Here is a 17,845-nt window from a genome sequence, read left to right as displayed (position 1 = left end):
AAAAAAATTGTACATGACTAATATTGATATATATATTAACATCCGTACGGTTGGATAATCGAAAAATATATTTAAAATTTAATACGGAGCAAATTGTATAGATAACAAAAGTTCTATTCAGCACGTCCTACGTTGTAAGCATAAAAGATATATTAATACTATTGTTCGAGCCGCAAATTTATCTTCTTATTATAAATGAATAATACACATTCACATATATCTATAATGTAGTATATTTCTTAAGACAAATAGTACAAAAATTAGAATTGATCAAGGAAATGAGAATTTTTAACTCTTGAAAAGGAAAATTAAGTATACAACGGTTTCCTTCCCATAAATTGTTGTCTATACTACTTACATACAACAACGGGTTTCCAACAAACCGTTGTGGGAGCCTTTTTTAGACAATGACTCTCTTACAAGTGCATTATAACGTAACAGTTGTGTCAATTCTACTCATGCAACACATGCGTGTTGAAAAACCGTTGTCTATTAAACACTAGAGGACAAAAATGACCTTTTTATAATAAGACGAAATTATGATTATGACTAGTTTTGTTAGAAAAAGCATATAAATAAGCATAAAGAATTTTGAAAAAAATTGTACATGACTAATATTGATATATATTAACATCCGTACGGTTGGATAATCGAAAAAAATATTTAAAATTTAATACGGAGCAAATTGTATAGATAACAAAAGTTCTATTCAGCACTTCCTATGTTGTAAGCATAAAAGATATACTAATACTCATGTTCGAGCCGCAAAATTATCTTCTTATTATAAATGAAGAATACACATTCACATATATCCATAATGTAATATATTTCTTAAGACAAATAGTACAAAAATTAGAATTGATCAAGGAAATGAGAATTTTTAACTCTTGAAAAGGAAAATTAAGTATACAACGGTTTTCCTCCCATAAATTGTTGTCTATGTTACTTACATACGACGGGTTTCCAACAAACTGTTGTGGGAGCCTTTTTTAGACAATGACTCTCTTACAAGTGCATTATGACGTAACAGTTGTGTCAATTCTACTCATGCAACACATGTGTGTTGAAAAACCGTTGTCTATTAAACACTAGAGGACAAAAATGACCTTTTTATAATAAGACGAAAATTATGATCAAACTAGTTTTGTTATAAAAAGCATATAAATAAATATAATGAATTTTAAAAAAATTGTACATGACTAATATTGATATATATTAATATCCGTACAGTTAGATCATCGGAAAAAATATTTAAAAATTAATACGGAACAAATCGTATAGATAACAAAATTTCTATTCATTACTTCCTATATTGTAAGCATAAAAGATATAGAAATAGTCACGTTCGAGCCACAAAATTATCTTCTTATTACAAATGAATTAAAAATATATTGATTACAAAATTACCTTCTTATTACAAATGAATTAAAAAGATCCAACCGTACTGATGTCAAGATATGTTGATTTTAGTGTTGTGAAAAAATAATTAAAAATTTACAAATTTATTTTGCATGACTTTATAAGAGAAATCCATCAAAAGTGCTACTCCCTTAAACGAGCTTAGTTCCCGATTGATAACATAATTTATTAAACAATTTTTTGGACCATTCAACCGTACGGATGTCAAGATATATTAATTTTAATCTTGTTAAAAAATAATTAATAATTTACAAATTTATCTTGAATGACTTTATAAGAGAAATCCAAGAAAAATGCTACTCCCTTAAACGAGATCAGTTTCCAATTAACAACAAAAATATTTTAAATGATTTTTTGAATGATCCAACTGTACGGATGTCAAGATATATTAATTTTAGTCTTGTGAAAAAATAATTAAAAGTCTACAAATTTATAGTGCATAATTTTATAAGGGAAAACCCGATAATCTGGCAAACGTCCCGTTTCATGGTGTACTACTTTTACTAGATTTTTGTTAAAAAGTTTTACAAGAATAATTTTTATTTTTTCAATATTATAACCCAACACTAAAATAAGTATATATTAACATCAGTATGGTCTGATCGTCCAAAAAATTGTTTGAAACTATATTTCAAGTAATCGGTCAGGAGCCCGTCCTAGAGAGTATTATTTTTACTAGATTTTTGTTAAAAAGTCTTACAAACTTAATTTTATTTTTATTTTTTCAATATTTTCACATATCACTAAAATATAATTTAAAAATTATTATATCATAAATTGTTTAAATTTTTTTTAAAAAAATCATTTATCCATGTTCCAACTACTCAAATATTACTCTTAACAGTGCTTTTCGTTTCCCCCTAACTTGATAATCCAAATTTTAGTTTTCCCTCTTCTTCTTCTCTACCCAAAATTTTCGTTTTCCCACTAACCTCTTATCTTATCTCTGCCTCTCTCCCCTGATCTCTCTTTATTCTCTACTTGTCTTCTTTTGTTACTTGAATGGAAGTTTTCATTACACCTTCTTAGTTATCAGAGCTTCAATTTGAAGCTTTAATTATTGGCTTTCCAATCCACTTTCTCTATCTAAACCCTATTCGTTTTTAGGGTTTTTTAGAGACCGCTCATTCTTCTTCAACCCCGTTTATACCCCTCTCTTTTACTCACAGATCCGTGTATCTATCTCATCATATGGGTAAATCTTCTACGAAATCAGCTTTTAAGCTCTGTTTTATTTGTTAATTAGACCATTCTTTTTGTTTCATTTAATTCGATATTTATCTATGTATATATGTATGTGTGTGTGTGTTTTTGTATCTGGGTTTTTGTGTATGTGTATGTATCTATATGGGTTTTGAGTTTGTATGTGTAATTAGGCTGATGGGTTTGGTTTGATTATAGGTGAAAGTAGCTTCACCTGTTGCTGCTACTATGCCATTGAAGAAAGGTGTGATTTTGCCTGTTTTTTGAATTGGTTATGATGAATTATGAGTGATTACATATTTTGTTTGTGTTATATAATGTAAACTAAGTAGATGTTTTGTTGTATGAATTATCAGGCTAAGCCTGTTGCTAAGAAACCTCGGAATACAAATGTGTAATTAAATTAATTATTGATTTTGTATTTTTAAGTGAATCCTTCAAAACCTGATAACAAAAGTATTAGACTTTTGTTAGCTACTTAAATGGCCATCTGGATGTTATTTACTCATATCAAGCCAGATTTTGTTACCCCGGTCTTTTGCTATGTGCTCGTTTGTAAATTGTAACTTGAGAATTGTTTGGAATCAATAGGTAAACATATAAATCGTGGTCCTTGCAGCAGAGGGAAAAAGCTTGCATGTATAAAATATTTCATGTAAAATAATATTTTAGATGTTAAAATTATTAGAGAATTTGACTAGAACCAGATATATTTTCTAAATAAATTTTGGGTGATGGTGATTCTTTGTTAACTCCATGTGCTTTTCCAATTATTTATGCAGATTATTCAAGGAGCAAGTGAAGCACAGCTCAGCCTGGTATAGATGCCAACAAAAAAAAATGCAATATTAACATGCTAAATGAAATACACCGAAAGGTTACAGAGTTTTTTTACAGTACGTATATCTTGTCTAATTTTATCAACTTTATAATCATTAAGATTTGCTCTTCATGCTACATTTAGAAGGTTACAGAGTTTTTTACAGAGTTGATTATTTTCTTTGTTGTAACTATATATTGTTGGTGACCAAGAATTGGATTTGTTATGTGATGTGATATTTTACTTTGGACTTAAGTGACTTGGTAATGCTTTATCTAGTAGGTCTAGTTTAGAAGTTTGATATATGTAGTAGTAGTTGTCCATGAAACCCCCCCCTCTCAAAAAACTCCTCCAGGGAGACTATTAAGATGCTATATGTTTTTATATGATAGGCTTAGCAGTTGCTGTTTTTTTCTTTATGGAATCATGTACTGAACATCGTTTATATGGCCTGTGCAGGAGCTAAGGAAAAAAGCTGTGTCGCGTAGTCCTTGCAGCTTCCTAGTTTTGTTACTAGTCATGTCATAAATATCTTTATTTTCAACGTTCTTGTTCTCATTTTTCTTTCCCTTCTCCTTTTATTTGTTATTTGTATTGTTGTTCTCGGTCTTGGTATTGCTATATTTGTCATGATATTGAGGCTCAAGCAGCTGTTATATATGATTAGAAGTTGTCGGAACTAATAAACTCTTTCACTTGCAGAAAAAACTAAATATAGCTCTGTCGGAGCTAGTACAATTGCTTCTGGTGCAATAAACACATAGGCTTCAATAAGGATTCTTATAAAGCTTGAAACTGATGCTACTGTGGAAGGTCTTTGTGCTGCTGTTACTGGACTTGAGTTGGACCAGGCAACATTTGACAAAATGGTGCAGAACATACATTCCTGGCATAGAGGTTTGGTGGAATAGAAAGCAATGGATGAAGCACGAAAAATTATTTAAAATTATTTAATAGTAGCTTCACATGATCAAACTACTTTTGTGTCTAGTTTTTAGTATTTGGTATTTTGTAAATGCTTTGATATTGTGGACTATTTATATATAAAAATTATGAATTATATATGAGAAATGAAAACCATTGTATTAATGAAGTTGAAATAATGAAAAATTATTGTCTACAACTTATTGACACAACATTTTAAGGAACTTAAGACCATTGTCCAAGATTAGTCACACAAAAGGTTAGGTCCCAATAAACCATTGTCCTACAAGTTCAACCACAATAGGAACAAAATGTGTAAGGTTGAATGCAATAGACTATGACAACATGATTTTAGTTCAAAACCGTTGTCCATAAGACATTAAAACAACAGCCACTACTTAAAAGACCCTTGTACAAAGCCACAAAAAAACAAGCATTTGTTAAACCAAACCGTTGTGCAAACAAGTTTACATCGAGTGTTTTCTTTACGAAAACAGTTGTGTAAATACATTATTACAACGGTTCTTATTTTACAAAACAATTGTTAAAAGGTCTAAAGGACAAGAGTTTCTCATATAAAGAAACTGTTGTCTTCTTCGGCTAACAACAACAGCATGTTTATAAGAAAGGCTTGATACAGAGGTATTGTTACAAGACTTTCTTTCCAATATGTTGTGGTTTCTGGATATCACACAACACGAACTTATAACACGACTGTAGACTGAAGCAGCTTGCACAACGGATTTCGTGCCGTTGTCTGATACGCGTAAGAGACGGCGGCTGGGTAGACAACGGGAAAACAGGGCATTAGACAACGGGCAAAAACCGTTGTCTGATTCGTTTTTCCTCATACCCGGGTCAACACCAACTGCCATACATACCCAACTTACAAACACGCCAGAACAGCTATCTCAAACTACCCAACCCGGGCATAGTGACAACCACAACCACCCGGACTCACCAAGAGAACCTACCCGGGTCCCACTCTCATATCTACGAGGAGAGAAGACTACTAGCCACTGAAACGCTACCCGGGTCCCGAGCCTATAACCACACTATCATGGAAAAGTTTACAAGTGCCAAGAAACAAGAAGACCTCTACCCGAGGACAAAACCCCTACCCGGGCATTGCCCATATCTAAGGAATCATCATACTACCTACCCAACCTGGGCAGGAAAACCTACCCGGGTTCAGTTCAAAACCCCGAGGATCCCCCAAAGCCACAAACAGCTTCTACACAATTTCAAACCAAAATCACGGATCAAAACCACAAACCCCACGAATACACACAAAGATATATACAAACACAAAACCAAGAACATTCATATTCAACCCAGAAAAAACGAAGTCAAAACCCCAAAACCCCCACTCCAAACACAGATCATCAACCCAAAACCCACCAAAAACGCGCATAAACATAAACACGCTTATAAACTAACACTCCACAAACAAATCCAAGCATAAACACAACATCCAGATTCGAAAAATCTACAAGCAATAATGATCAAGCAGGTTCATGCATATATACATTCACAAGGGAGAAGCGGCCGAAAAGAAGAAAGAGAGAGACAAAACGCGGAAACTTACGCGAATAAAAGCCGAGAACAGAAAGCTCCGACAACAACAAGTGCAGCGCCGGTGAAACTCCGGTGAAAACCGCAAACTCAAAAGCACGGATGCAAACTCCAGAGAGAAACAAGCAAAAGAAAAGCAAAGAGAAGGTAAAAAATGAAATGGGAGGTTAGACCCCCTACTTATAGCCAGTACCGCCTACGTGGCAGAAACCCATTGGTTGGACTGCAATTATTACAGCCGTAATAATTCAATTCCTCAAAAGGCGCGACGTTCCAATTCTCGAGAACGGACAGTTGTGAAAACCTTTTCGTATTACAAACACTTCACGTACTCCGAACCCGGGCATCAAAAATCGAACAAGGCACGACCCCCCCCCCCCCCGACAAAGACGAAAGAAAGCAAAAACCCTCGGTCCCTACCCGGGTCTACCCAGGCAACGGAGCAAACACCAATTACCCGGATACACTCAAGGTGGCAAACATTGAAATTTTATCTTTGACCGGGTCTAACCGGACGGGGAGGCAAAACTACTATCCTTACACGGATACCCGGATAGCAAAGCCAAAAACTCCTCTCTACTCCCTCACATAGAGAATCTATATAAGGGAGTGGGGGGCAAATGATAGAGTATAACCCGACTAAACCACACCCGGGTCCCGTAAAGGAGCCTCTACCCCGGATAACCACCACCCCCCACAGGGCACCTCCTAGGCTTACCAGGTCATGCAACCCGGACAGGATACCTTACTCGGGTAGGAGAGATTGCTACTCACCCGGGTACATATGTACCATCCGACACTCGCTGCACAAGGCACAGACTGACACGATAAAGACAAAACATAACGGTCAACTACTGGCGATAGAGACAAGCCAGGGAACATTCCAAAATACTACTCCTACGCTGACACCTGGACACGTGTAGGGGATCAAACCCCTACACGTGTAGGACCAGGATCCAGGTACGCATCCTTGAACCCTAATCCTTGGCCTATAAATAGACCAAGGATCAAGAGTTCAAGGGTAACTTCACTCTCTACACTCACTCTTTGCACACACTCAAGCACTCAGTTTAAATACAAACACATACAGCCACCATACAGCCATCACACAGCCACCATACACCACTTTCACCCACCACACATAGATAGCTTATTTCCCGTTCATTTATTCCGATACCTGCACTCATTCTCACGCCGGAGGCGCCGCGGGGCTCAAACCCCCCTCCGGTGTTGTTTTGCAGACACCCATCCAGCAGCTGCACCGCAAGACACCAGTGCACGGCGGAGGAGCTACCGGAACGGGATTCGGAGTTATCACCGAGTTGATCGGTCCAAACCATATGGCTATTGAAGGGTACAGGTTCAAAGTGAGATGGTGATTGAGGGTTTCGATCGGTTGATCACGGGACGGAAAGAGAGACAAGAATCAAGAGGGTGTGCACCTGAGCCTGAATAGTATGGTAAATGTGCAGTTATATTTTTTAGCAATATGGTTTCCCACTATGTTTGTAGTACTTTGTTTTTAATTTTTGGAGATGGGACTTATGAAGATGTTATTGTGACTGCATTGAAAGATTATATAAATAATGATTATGGGATAAAAACGTTTTTTAGAATCTAAAATGCTTGATTGTGCAGGTTTGTGGTTTCAGACCTCAGGAGCTTCTTTCATTTACAAACCTAAATATGCTGATTAGTGATTACAGTGGCCGGTTAGATGTAATTAGTTTGTGAGTGCACTTTTTGTGTGTCTCAATGTAGTTTGCTTACAGAATTGTCCAAATCTGCTCTCATTCCTCTACCTATTTCATCTTCTTGTATCTAGCATTTTTTCTCATGCTTCCTCCATCCTTAGTTGGATGGAAGATTAGTTCCTATAATCCATTTAAAATATTGCAAACAATTTTAAGAAAGACCTTAAGTTCTAGAATCGTTTGAGCTGAATTTGTTGTGTTTAAAATTATTTTTTATTATTTGTTTGACATTTTAGAACCCTTTGCAGCTTTCATCTCTTGAGTCAATATATATCTAAGATTATTTGAATACAATGGAAAGATAGACAAAATAAAGTAGACATCATTAATTAATACTTCTCGAAGTATGATGCTAGGCACACAATCTGCTCAATGGTGGATATGTGCAAGGCAGGTGGGGGACTGGACCCACTCAAATTCTTGATAATAATTGTATATATTGCAAGTTCATATTTTATAATTTATATGTATATTATTACTATTACAATATAAATCGGCATACTAGGTTAATTTTGTGACCCTTTCTGCATTGAATCTCATAAAAAATACACTTTGTAGCAGTATGGAAGCTATAATATTAAAAGAGGTTTAGTGGCATACGTTAAAATGGAGATCTTCAGAATGATGAAATTTAAACTTTAATCAAGGTAAATATTAGAGTGATATGTAGAATGTGTCAATTTTTAAGGATGCACAGCCTTTCATTTCATACATAATACCTTTGCATTATTTCTCGGATCTATCTTTACATCTCTTCTGGCTCCCCACATGCTTCTGGTGCTAGCAGTTTCCCGAAAGTTCATTTCATTCTTGTCTAAGAACCGAGTCTATTTGTAAGCTAAACATCCTTAGATTTTTCCTATTTTCTTATACAAGTATATGGGTAAAAGGTGTTGTTCTAATATTAAAATCAAATTATTAATCCTAATTTAGTAGATGCCTGTAGTCCTAGCTACAAAAAGAAAAGTAAAATATATCTACTGATTAAAATGTTAAGTTTTAAAGGTCTCGCAAGGACTACTGCAATAGAATCTGAAATGCGGTAGAATCTGACTAGACTGTCGGTGAGTTTCTGCAGCAGTTGTGGGAAAAATATGTAAAGGGTGAAATTGAAGATATATTAGGGGAAGTTGCATGGACTAGGAGTCCAAATGCCATACAGTGAGTTCTTGTTTACTTAAGATTGCAATTAAATACCAAATGACTTGTTTGACCACTTCACTGGTAGGACATTGGACAAAACTATATCAAATTAAGGAGTGGAGCTCGCTGCTGAGCAGCGCAGGAGTCTATTTTAAGTGGTTCTCCTCTATCAGAAGACTTCAATAAGACTGATGATCAGCCACTCGGTAGAAGAAAATACCTTAATGTAGTAGGAATTAATATGAAAGTAATATCCAATTAGTGTATTGTACTGTGATTGGTTAGGTTTTTTGTGGTGTTATGTTCAGATTCAGGGCATTACTAGACTAGTGAATGTTGCATGTTCTGTCAAAAAAAAAGAAAGTGAATGTTGCATGTGATTAGTTTACTAATTTCCTGCTTAACTTTATTTATATGTTCATTTTTGCTTCTTGGCAGGGTTGGGGTTGTGCTTACCGGCACTACAGACCATCATTTCTTGGTTTAGGCTCCAGCATTACACGTCCATTGATGTTCCTTCACACAGGTACTTGAGAGTCCTTTTAACTTTGCTAAAGTGTGCTTTTTTAAAACATCTATAGTAATATATTTGGGTTCATTTTTTCTGTAATTGATATATTCTACATGAACCTGTGCCTTGATCCCAACTACCTTTGTTGTACTCTATAGACGAGCAGTTCTGTAGTTATATGCTGTGTTTTTTGGTTACTTCCTAAATTCTAGATAAATAGTTTTCTTAAGAAATGGAAATATTTATCGAGATATGAAATGCTTTCAATTTATAGATTCCAAAATAAGAGAATTGGTGTAATACCAACAGATTTGATTAGGAAAAAACTAATGTGACTAGAATTGTCTATTGTGAATTACAGATTAATTTTATTACTTGTTCCTATATGAAAACAATAATTTAATGTAGCAAGCTTAAGAAAAATCATTAGATTAACACTGGCAATGGCCACGAGATGCAATTTAATCTTTTAAAACAGATTAAAACATCTTCACACTTTATAAGATATTTAAGGTACAGGAGTAACTGTTAAGTCATAATTACCTTCCGGAATCCATGTCATTCTCCTTCATACTCGACCAAAGCAACAGGTAATCTCTTTTTTCTTTAATGTCAGATGAATTTTACAAGCTTGCTCAGGATTCACAACCTGCCAACAAAATTCACAAACATAACACTTTAAACAAAATAAAAAGTGATGGCTTCTAATTGGTAATTCTGCTTTTTATATGAAGGCATTACATGTAGGATTAATGTATACATTGTCTCAAACAGGTGAGCTGTAAAGTTATAAATGTAGGATCAGGAGATGAAATTCCTGAAAAATGTCGTGAGCTAGCCTTGCCTTTGAAACCCAGGGAACTCCCATAATGATTGGCAAGTCAGATTCAATATCAGCTGGTGTCGCCGTCTGATAACAAGAAAGCAGAATACAAAGATGATGAAATATCAGCTGACGTCAAATATCCAGTGAAGCATGCACTCTCTCGTGAGCTACAGGTATCATGTATTCATGTTGATTGCATCGACATTATGTCCCCTATACCTCCCTTGCTTCTTTACAACTGCAAATGCATTTTTCTGGTTCCCAGGAACCGCATCGGAGAATTTATCGCCAGTATCTCTTTTTGCGAGCCAATCTTAATGCCAAAGATCAACAAATTCAATGTCTTAGCTCTTAGGGTTTGTGACCACACGCTCTTAATTGTTCTATTCGTTTTCTCTCTTTGTATTTCTTGGATGATGATGATTATTAGTCAAATTATATATCTTGGATTCGATTGTATCGTTTTCCATATCTTACGATCATCTTCTTGTAGGCTCTCTGTTGTCTTTGTGTATTGTATATTAAAATTATGCCCATTGCTTTGCTATAATACTCTGTCGTTTTCGTCTTTCGAGTCAGTGTCATAATAATAGCCGCTACTCTCTTGCTTTCTTTAATTTTAGGTTATGACTTTGTTTCTAATACTAGGGAAATAGGTGGACAAATTTTCATTTATATACTTGCTAATGTTGCACACATAATGATAGTAGCAGGATGGTTTCTTTATTAAAAATAAATGATATTATTAATGATTTGCTTGTATTTCCTAGAAAATGTTATAATATATCATCGGTCTTCTTTCATTCATGTCATTGTCCCTTTCATGCTGGCTGTTGTGTAGTCTTTTGCTTTGTTCTTAGTCCACTGATTTTATGATTATTAGGCTGTGTCGAGTATGAATGCCCAGGCTGTGAAGAAATTTGTAGAAGAAAACCAGAAATTGACTATGGAATGCTCAAAACTTACTTTCTCAGTGTAAGAAGTGGGAGCGAGGGTGAATCAGTTTAATCTTTACATAGTAATCTGGTTAAAAGAACTTAGAAACTTTTGAAGTTGATCAAATAATGTGTAATAGATTTACAAGATGGTACTAATTGTGGCCTTTTCTTTTTGTGACATTTGTCAGGTAATGAGTAATTCAAAGAGTTCCCCTCTTTTATTTGCTTTGAAGGGAGGTGGGGGAGTGCCAGTGCTTATTCTGATCAAGATCGAACTGCGGTTGCAGCAACGACAAAGATACATGGGAGGTGGCTAAAACTCCTACGTGATTTGAGTAACTATGCAAGGAAAATGTTAAAAGCTCATACTTTTTTTTTTATGTATATAGAAACCTTGAATTCATAAAGATATTTAGCTTAATTACGTGTGAAATCTTGATCGACACCTTTTCCTTAAATTATAAGCGTTGGTATTTTTCATGACCGACGTAACTAACGTTTATTCCTATATTTATAGTGTCGGCAGTTTAGGTATTCAGCGTTTATGCTCATACCAATGGCGTCGGTATTTCAGGTAACCGATGCTTATACTCATAAAATTTTGTGATTTTTGTGATTTGCAGAATGTCATACTTAGTTTCAAGTTGAACTGGGTGCTTTATGCATTAAAATTTTGTGATTTTTGTGATTTGTAGAATATAATACTTAGTTTTTTTGTAATTGTTAGTATTATGAAGATGCATTAAATTTTGTTTAGCTTCTAATTTTTTATAATTCTTATTCGAACTGAATTTTAGCCATTTTTCAGATTTTTTTTCCGGAGCTGGTGTTCAAATATAATATTGTAGGCAAAACCGTATATATAAAAAAGATGTTATTCATAAGACTCGAACTCACGACCTCCCCGATAGAAATACATCACTCAAACCACATGAACTACACAAACAATTAATTTGTTATACAAAATCATTCACCACATACTTTAAAACGTTTGTATTTATATTCGTTTTAATATCTTATTTATTTGAGATAAGTTATTATTTCATTTAAGTCTCATATATTGTTTACATGATAGATTAATATCTATAAATTAATTATTTACATAAATAAATTTAAAATTGAAAAAGAATATGAATAATCGGGTTCGAGCTATGATTCAGATTACTAAAAATAGATATAATTCATATTCGAATAAAAATGAACGAATTCAAATCTAACTTAATAGTTTAAACGAGTACCGATACAATATTATAGAAAATTTAAGTCATGAATGTGAGAAATAAGCACAAAAACTGAGATTTAAGCGAGCATCTTTGAAAAGAAAAATTGATGGACTTTCAACATGGATTATATCATATTAATTTCTTTTATTATAAAAGGCAATTTATAATGAGATTACAATATTTTGGAGAACACGAAATAAGGTAACTGAAAGAATATTCTTATTTAGAATATTTTTTATTTTAAACTTATGAATTCAGAATTTGATGTGTAACTAAATCTTTTTTTTAAAAAAAATTACAGATGTAGGAATAGTGACAATACATCAAATTTGGTGTTAGAAAAAATATCTAAATAATGTAATTTTGATGATATATGTATTTGAAACACTATAACTTGTGATATGAAGGTGAATTTAAGGAAATTCTATATTGTTAATCAAAAGTCAACCATATAATAATAAAACTTGTTTACAAGAAATACTAAAAAGAATTGAGTTATAAATTTTACTTGGTTAAATAAAATAACACATATAAATAAGTTATATATATTAAAGTCTTAAAATTATAATTTTTAATATGCCATCATTCAATATATAACATACCAGTTAAATAAAATGATTCAAACTATAATTAAATTAATCATATACAAATTAAACTAATAAAATATAATTATTTTTGAACCGGATAATCTGACGCGATACGGTGAAAACTAATATCTGATTAAACAGAATTAGAACAAGAATAGTTTTTTCATAATTCAAAATATTGAATACATGACTTGATCTTTAACAATTGAACATGATATGCTACATTGATCACTCTTAATAAATATGAGTATCAAAATATTTAAAAATGTGAGTTTGCACAAAGCTTAAAAAGTAACTACACGACTAATTGAACTAAATATTTCATGATTTTATGAACTTTATGATGCCTAACTCATATCTACTCTTTTTTTGCTATTTGAAATTCCAAAAAATCATTTGTTTGGGATCTGGTTTATAACGATTACATGAAAAATCATTAAAAGTCTCAATCGACAAGCTCAAAAAACTAATTATAAACAATTAAAATTTTATAACGAGATAATATTATAACATATTGTATCAAAGTAATAATCATCTAATATTTTTAAATTAACAAAAAAATATAATACGTTGAAGTACTATATAATTGGTATGAAAAATAAAAGGATAAGACACATCAAAAGTGTCAGAAATGTTTGGGGTGCAGTTATACGGTTAGTAGTTCAATTGATGCTTTTATAATAAAATAAGGTATGTGTCTTTTTACATACAACATATGTTTCAATTTCTATTAATTTCTGTTTATACAAAATGTGTGCAACATATGCTAAAAAGAATGTGTTGATGATCTGTTCCATCATGTATGACTTTAACAATTATGCAAACATACGCTCAAAAAAGAAGAAATAAATGTAGGATAACGCGGACCACACACCTTCATTTAATCATGATTTAGGATATCGTAATTCACATATGTAGAACAAGTTCAAAATCATGGTTTATTAGATGAAATAATTTAATAATTTCATCAATAAATTACAGATACATTTAATGAGGTATAATATATTTAAAATCTAAAAGTTTCAGTATTAATTTCGAATATAATTTTGAACATAGATAATATGATAATGGTCTCTATATCCTAACGAATTTGAATATAGAAATATCAGTTCAAATGTAGTTTTTGATCCATAATTTTTTTTTTAAAATATACTCCCTTCGTCCCATTTTAAGTTACCATATTTGACTTTCACAGAATTTAAGAAAAAGATAGTAAAAAAGAGTAAATTTAGTTGGAAAGTGGGTAATGTGGTGGAACATATCAAAATTTAATAATAAATTTGAGATAGTTGAGGTAAGTAGTGAGTGTAATAGTGTTTATTTAATAAAAAAAGAGTATAGAATAGAGAAGTAGTGGGTGTAACAATGAAAAGTAGTGTTCAAAAATAGTAAGTATAATAAGTTCATTATTTTAGAGATGTTCCAAAAAAGAATAAGGGTCATATAAGATGGGACGGAGGGAATAGTACTTATTATTACTACTATGCTATTAGGTTGCAAATATTACATTTTTCATATTTACACATTTTGTCAAAAAATAAAACGTGACAGTTACGCTCGAAACAATATAATGACAGATGATATTATTTAAAACACAATACAAACTCAAGGTCAGTACGAGAACAATATGATGACAAATGAATATTACTTAAAACACAGTAAAAACTAGAGGCCCGTGCCTCGCACGGGCGGCACGGGCTTTTATTGTTACGTGTCTTTTTTTCAAACTCTATGATTCCACAATTTTACAAAACGTACATCGCATAGTTGTGTTATTAGATCGACATCTAAATCTTTTTAGGAATTCATCAAAAAAACGCTATCTCAAAAAGACATTGAATCCAAAGACTTCTTATTTTGAAAACTTTAAAACCTGAATACTCCAATCAAATGGAACTTCCTAACAATAATAGAAATTCTTAGACAAACACCGATAAGTTTAATAATATCCATTGAGTAGCGAATAATAATAAAAACTGGAATGCAGAAATAAAAGTGGAGAATTTAAAGGAGAGCTCCTCATGCAAATCGTGAGACGCAGCAAATGAAACCACCTTTTATTAACAGCAGTGTAACTCACGGTTCCTGCAATTTTACAGAGTGGATGTAATCGGCTAAATTTTAAACACAAACACATGCGTGTAATGAATGAGGGAATATTAGGCATCAAGAATAAACTCTGCAAGTAAAATTTTTTGGAAGAAGATTTTCAAGTTGATGGTGTGTCATTCTCTTTTGAAAGCTTGACGGCAGAACTCTGCAAGTAAAATTTTTATCCCAGGAAATCATATTATAATGTCTTGTATGGAGTATTTTGCATATTAAAATGCTTCCTCTAGTTTATCGAAAGCACTTGCATTGCCAATAGAAGATGTTGTGCTGGATACACCGAACAAATAACAAAGACATGAGCACCTGCATCAATGGCATCAACAGCAAAAAACAACCTATTATTCAGCTTAACATTATCTTCATTGATCAATAACTTAAGCTTGAGTTAAAGACCACCAAACACGTGCATAATAAAATTAATAATCTTAACCAAGATTAACAATGTTGAAGTATAATTGACTTATTTAAACATTAAAAATTGATCAAAGTTTCACAAAATGAAGAACACACTTCAGCCGTCACGTGCTTCAAATACTTGTATGCACTTAAATAATTAATTTACCACATATCCTAAGATGATAAAAATAGAAGTCAATAAGAATCCTGAATAAAAAACAAAAGAATATAAACTATAGTTTGAGCCAAAAAAATCTATAATGAAAATTTATTGTTCTTAGTCACTTGTAAAAAAGTCAACCTTTTATTTTTGAAAGTTCGAAACAAAATAAGATCCAAAAAAGTATTATTTAATAATCGGCATTTTGATAAAATAGTTATTTTAATTTCTAATTTCTTGCTAAAATTGTTATTTTAATTTATAATTTATAATTAAATTTAATATTTTTTTTCTAATTTGTTCTGAAGAAAAAACAATAAGTTATAAATTTTAGAGTTGAGAAAATAATTTTTTTTAAATAATGAGAAATTATATTTCTTTTTAGTGACCTTAAATTATGTGTAAGAAAATCAATCTTTTATTTTTTTTTTAAAGTTCGGAACAAAATGTGATCCAAAACGACATTGTATAATTTTTTTTTATAACTTATTGCTTAATGCAATTTTGTGTGTACGACTACGCACATAGATAATTTTTTTCTATACAATAATATTTAAAAAAATTCAAAATTTAATAGCTTCTTAAAATATAAAACACTATCATTTATTATTTGGTATTGCAAATGTTAAAAAAATTTAATAAGACAAAATTAATTTAGACATTTGTAAATTGGATATCTAGCTACATCATATATTAACACCTTTCGTAAATCAAGTAATTTCATGCTTATGGCTAGAAACTTTCAAATAAGAGACAGATTAATTTAAAATGAATAATGCAAGCAACTGAAAATTCTTATAATTATAGCCCAAGCCTGCATTTGAACTGAAGAAATAAACACTCTATAATTTATAACAATATAAAATTACAAATCAGAGATAACCACAACCTCTTTATGCAAAATCTGGTCATTCGTATGACCAAGACAGTTGCAATATACAGTGGTGTGCTACGAATTTCAGTTCAGTGAGCATCCCCAGTGGCATTAGTTTCTGGGGCCGAGCAAGTCATTTCGGCTTGTTCATTTCAGCAAACTTCGATCAGGGATACACCTTCTCTTGCACCACTTTCGGCAGCCCTTGTTTATCCAAGACTGACCGTATATGCCCAGAAGTAATAGAATGTTGGGCAGTTGTGCCAAAAGGATCTGAAGAAGAAGCACATAATGGTCTCAAAGGTTCTGTATTAATTAGAGAGATTTAAGGAAGAACGTAACATGCTCAACTTGGTTGGACTTGCAATATCAAGCCAGTAATTTATAAATCGCCCGAGCCCCTCCAAACATTAATCTTATAGATATGTATAATGTCCTGAATTATGAGAGTTGTAGCCTTTTATGTGTAAAAATAATAATTAAGCCGTAGCTTTATCTATATAAAACAGAAGTGTGTTGTGTATCTTGTTTTCAATCAAAGTTATAGACGGCATACATACGTTTCCAACAAAGTCATACAACCAACTATCTTCTTCCAGGGATAGAAGAATTAACATATAGATCATTACAAAAAGGGAAATAAAATGTTACCTAGATGGTATCCAAGTTGATAGTAAGACTCCTGGCAGTACCAAGTCCATGATATGTAATGTGAGATTCTGCAGACTAACAAAGACAGATAAAAAGTCAGTCATACTCTGAGGAAAATTTATATCACCAAGTTCTAGACTCAATAAAGTTGGAAAATCCCAAGGTCTTTTAGGAATCTTGCAGTCCATGATACAAAAATCTTAAAGCAGGCAGGCTTAAATCACCAAAAGATTCTGGCAAACGGATATTTTTAAAACTCAAAGTTGTTAAAGTAGGTAAACAAATCAAACATGATACCGGAAGTTCACAGGTTTCCATGTGATAATGGATTTTCAGACAGAGAGGCTCTAAAGCAGGTAAATCCCAAGACAGTAATCCCCTTATCTCATCTGTATCAAAGTCCATGGTCAGTTTAAGATTCTTTAAGTACCAGGGTTGAAAAGCGAGAACTCGGCAAACTGACAATTAGCATCCAGCTCTTCCACTGTGGGAACCGGCATGGGCTTATTAATCAAACAAGTTAGGTACTCAACATTCGCTTAGTAAGATCTTGACCACATATTTCTCACATATTGGATGCCTAGCTAAAAAGTGTGAACCAACAAAAAACTTGAATGTCTGAGGCATTTGATTTCCTTTGATATATCAACATATACCTATATGAATATTGTTTGCTAATAGAAATATATTAATGTCAATACATATTTGTTGCCTTTGATATTATACTAG

At 32.6% G+C, this 17,845-nt stretch overlaps 1 long non-coding RNA gene across 1 annotated transcript; it reads left to right on the top strand.

Annotated features, from left to right (window-relative positions):
- The first annotated feature begins 2,300 nt into the window (after positions 1 to 2,300).
- LOC135147656 (uncharacterized) lies at positions 2,301 to 3,637 on the top strand. Its single transcript, XR_010285362.1, has 3 exons — positions 2,301 to 2,614; positions 2,821 to 2,866; positions 3,405 to 3,637. It is a non-coding gene; the product is annotated as an uncharacterized LOC135147656 (long non-coding RNA).
- Positions 3,638 to 17,845: the final 14,208 nt, after the last annotated feature.

The sequence above is a fragment of the Daucus carota genome, chromosome 7 (assembly GCF_001625215.2).
Source record: "Daucus carota subsp. sativus chromosome 7, DH1 v3.0, whole genome shotgun sequence".
NCBI classification, from domain to species: domain Eukaryota; kingdom Viridiplantae; phylum Streptophyta; class Magnoliopsida; order Apiales; family Apiaceae; genus Daucus; species Daucus carota.
This window is presented reverse-complemented; position numbering and strand designations above follow the sequence as displayed.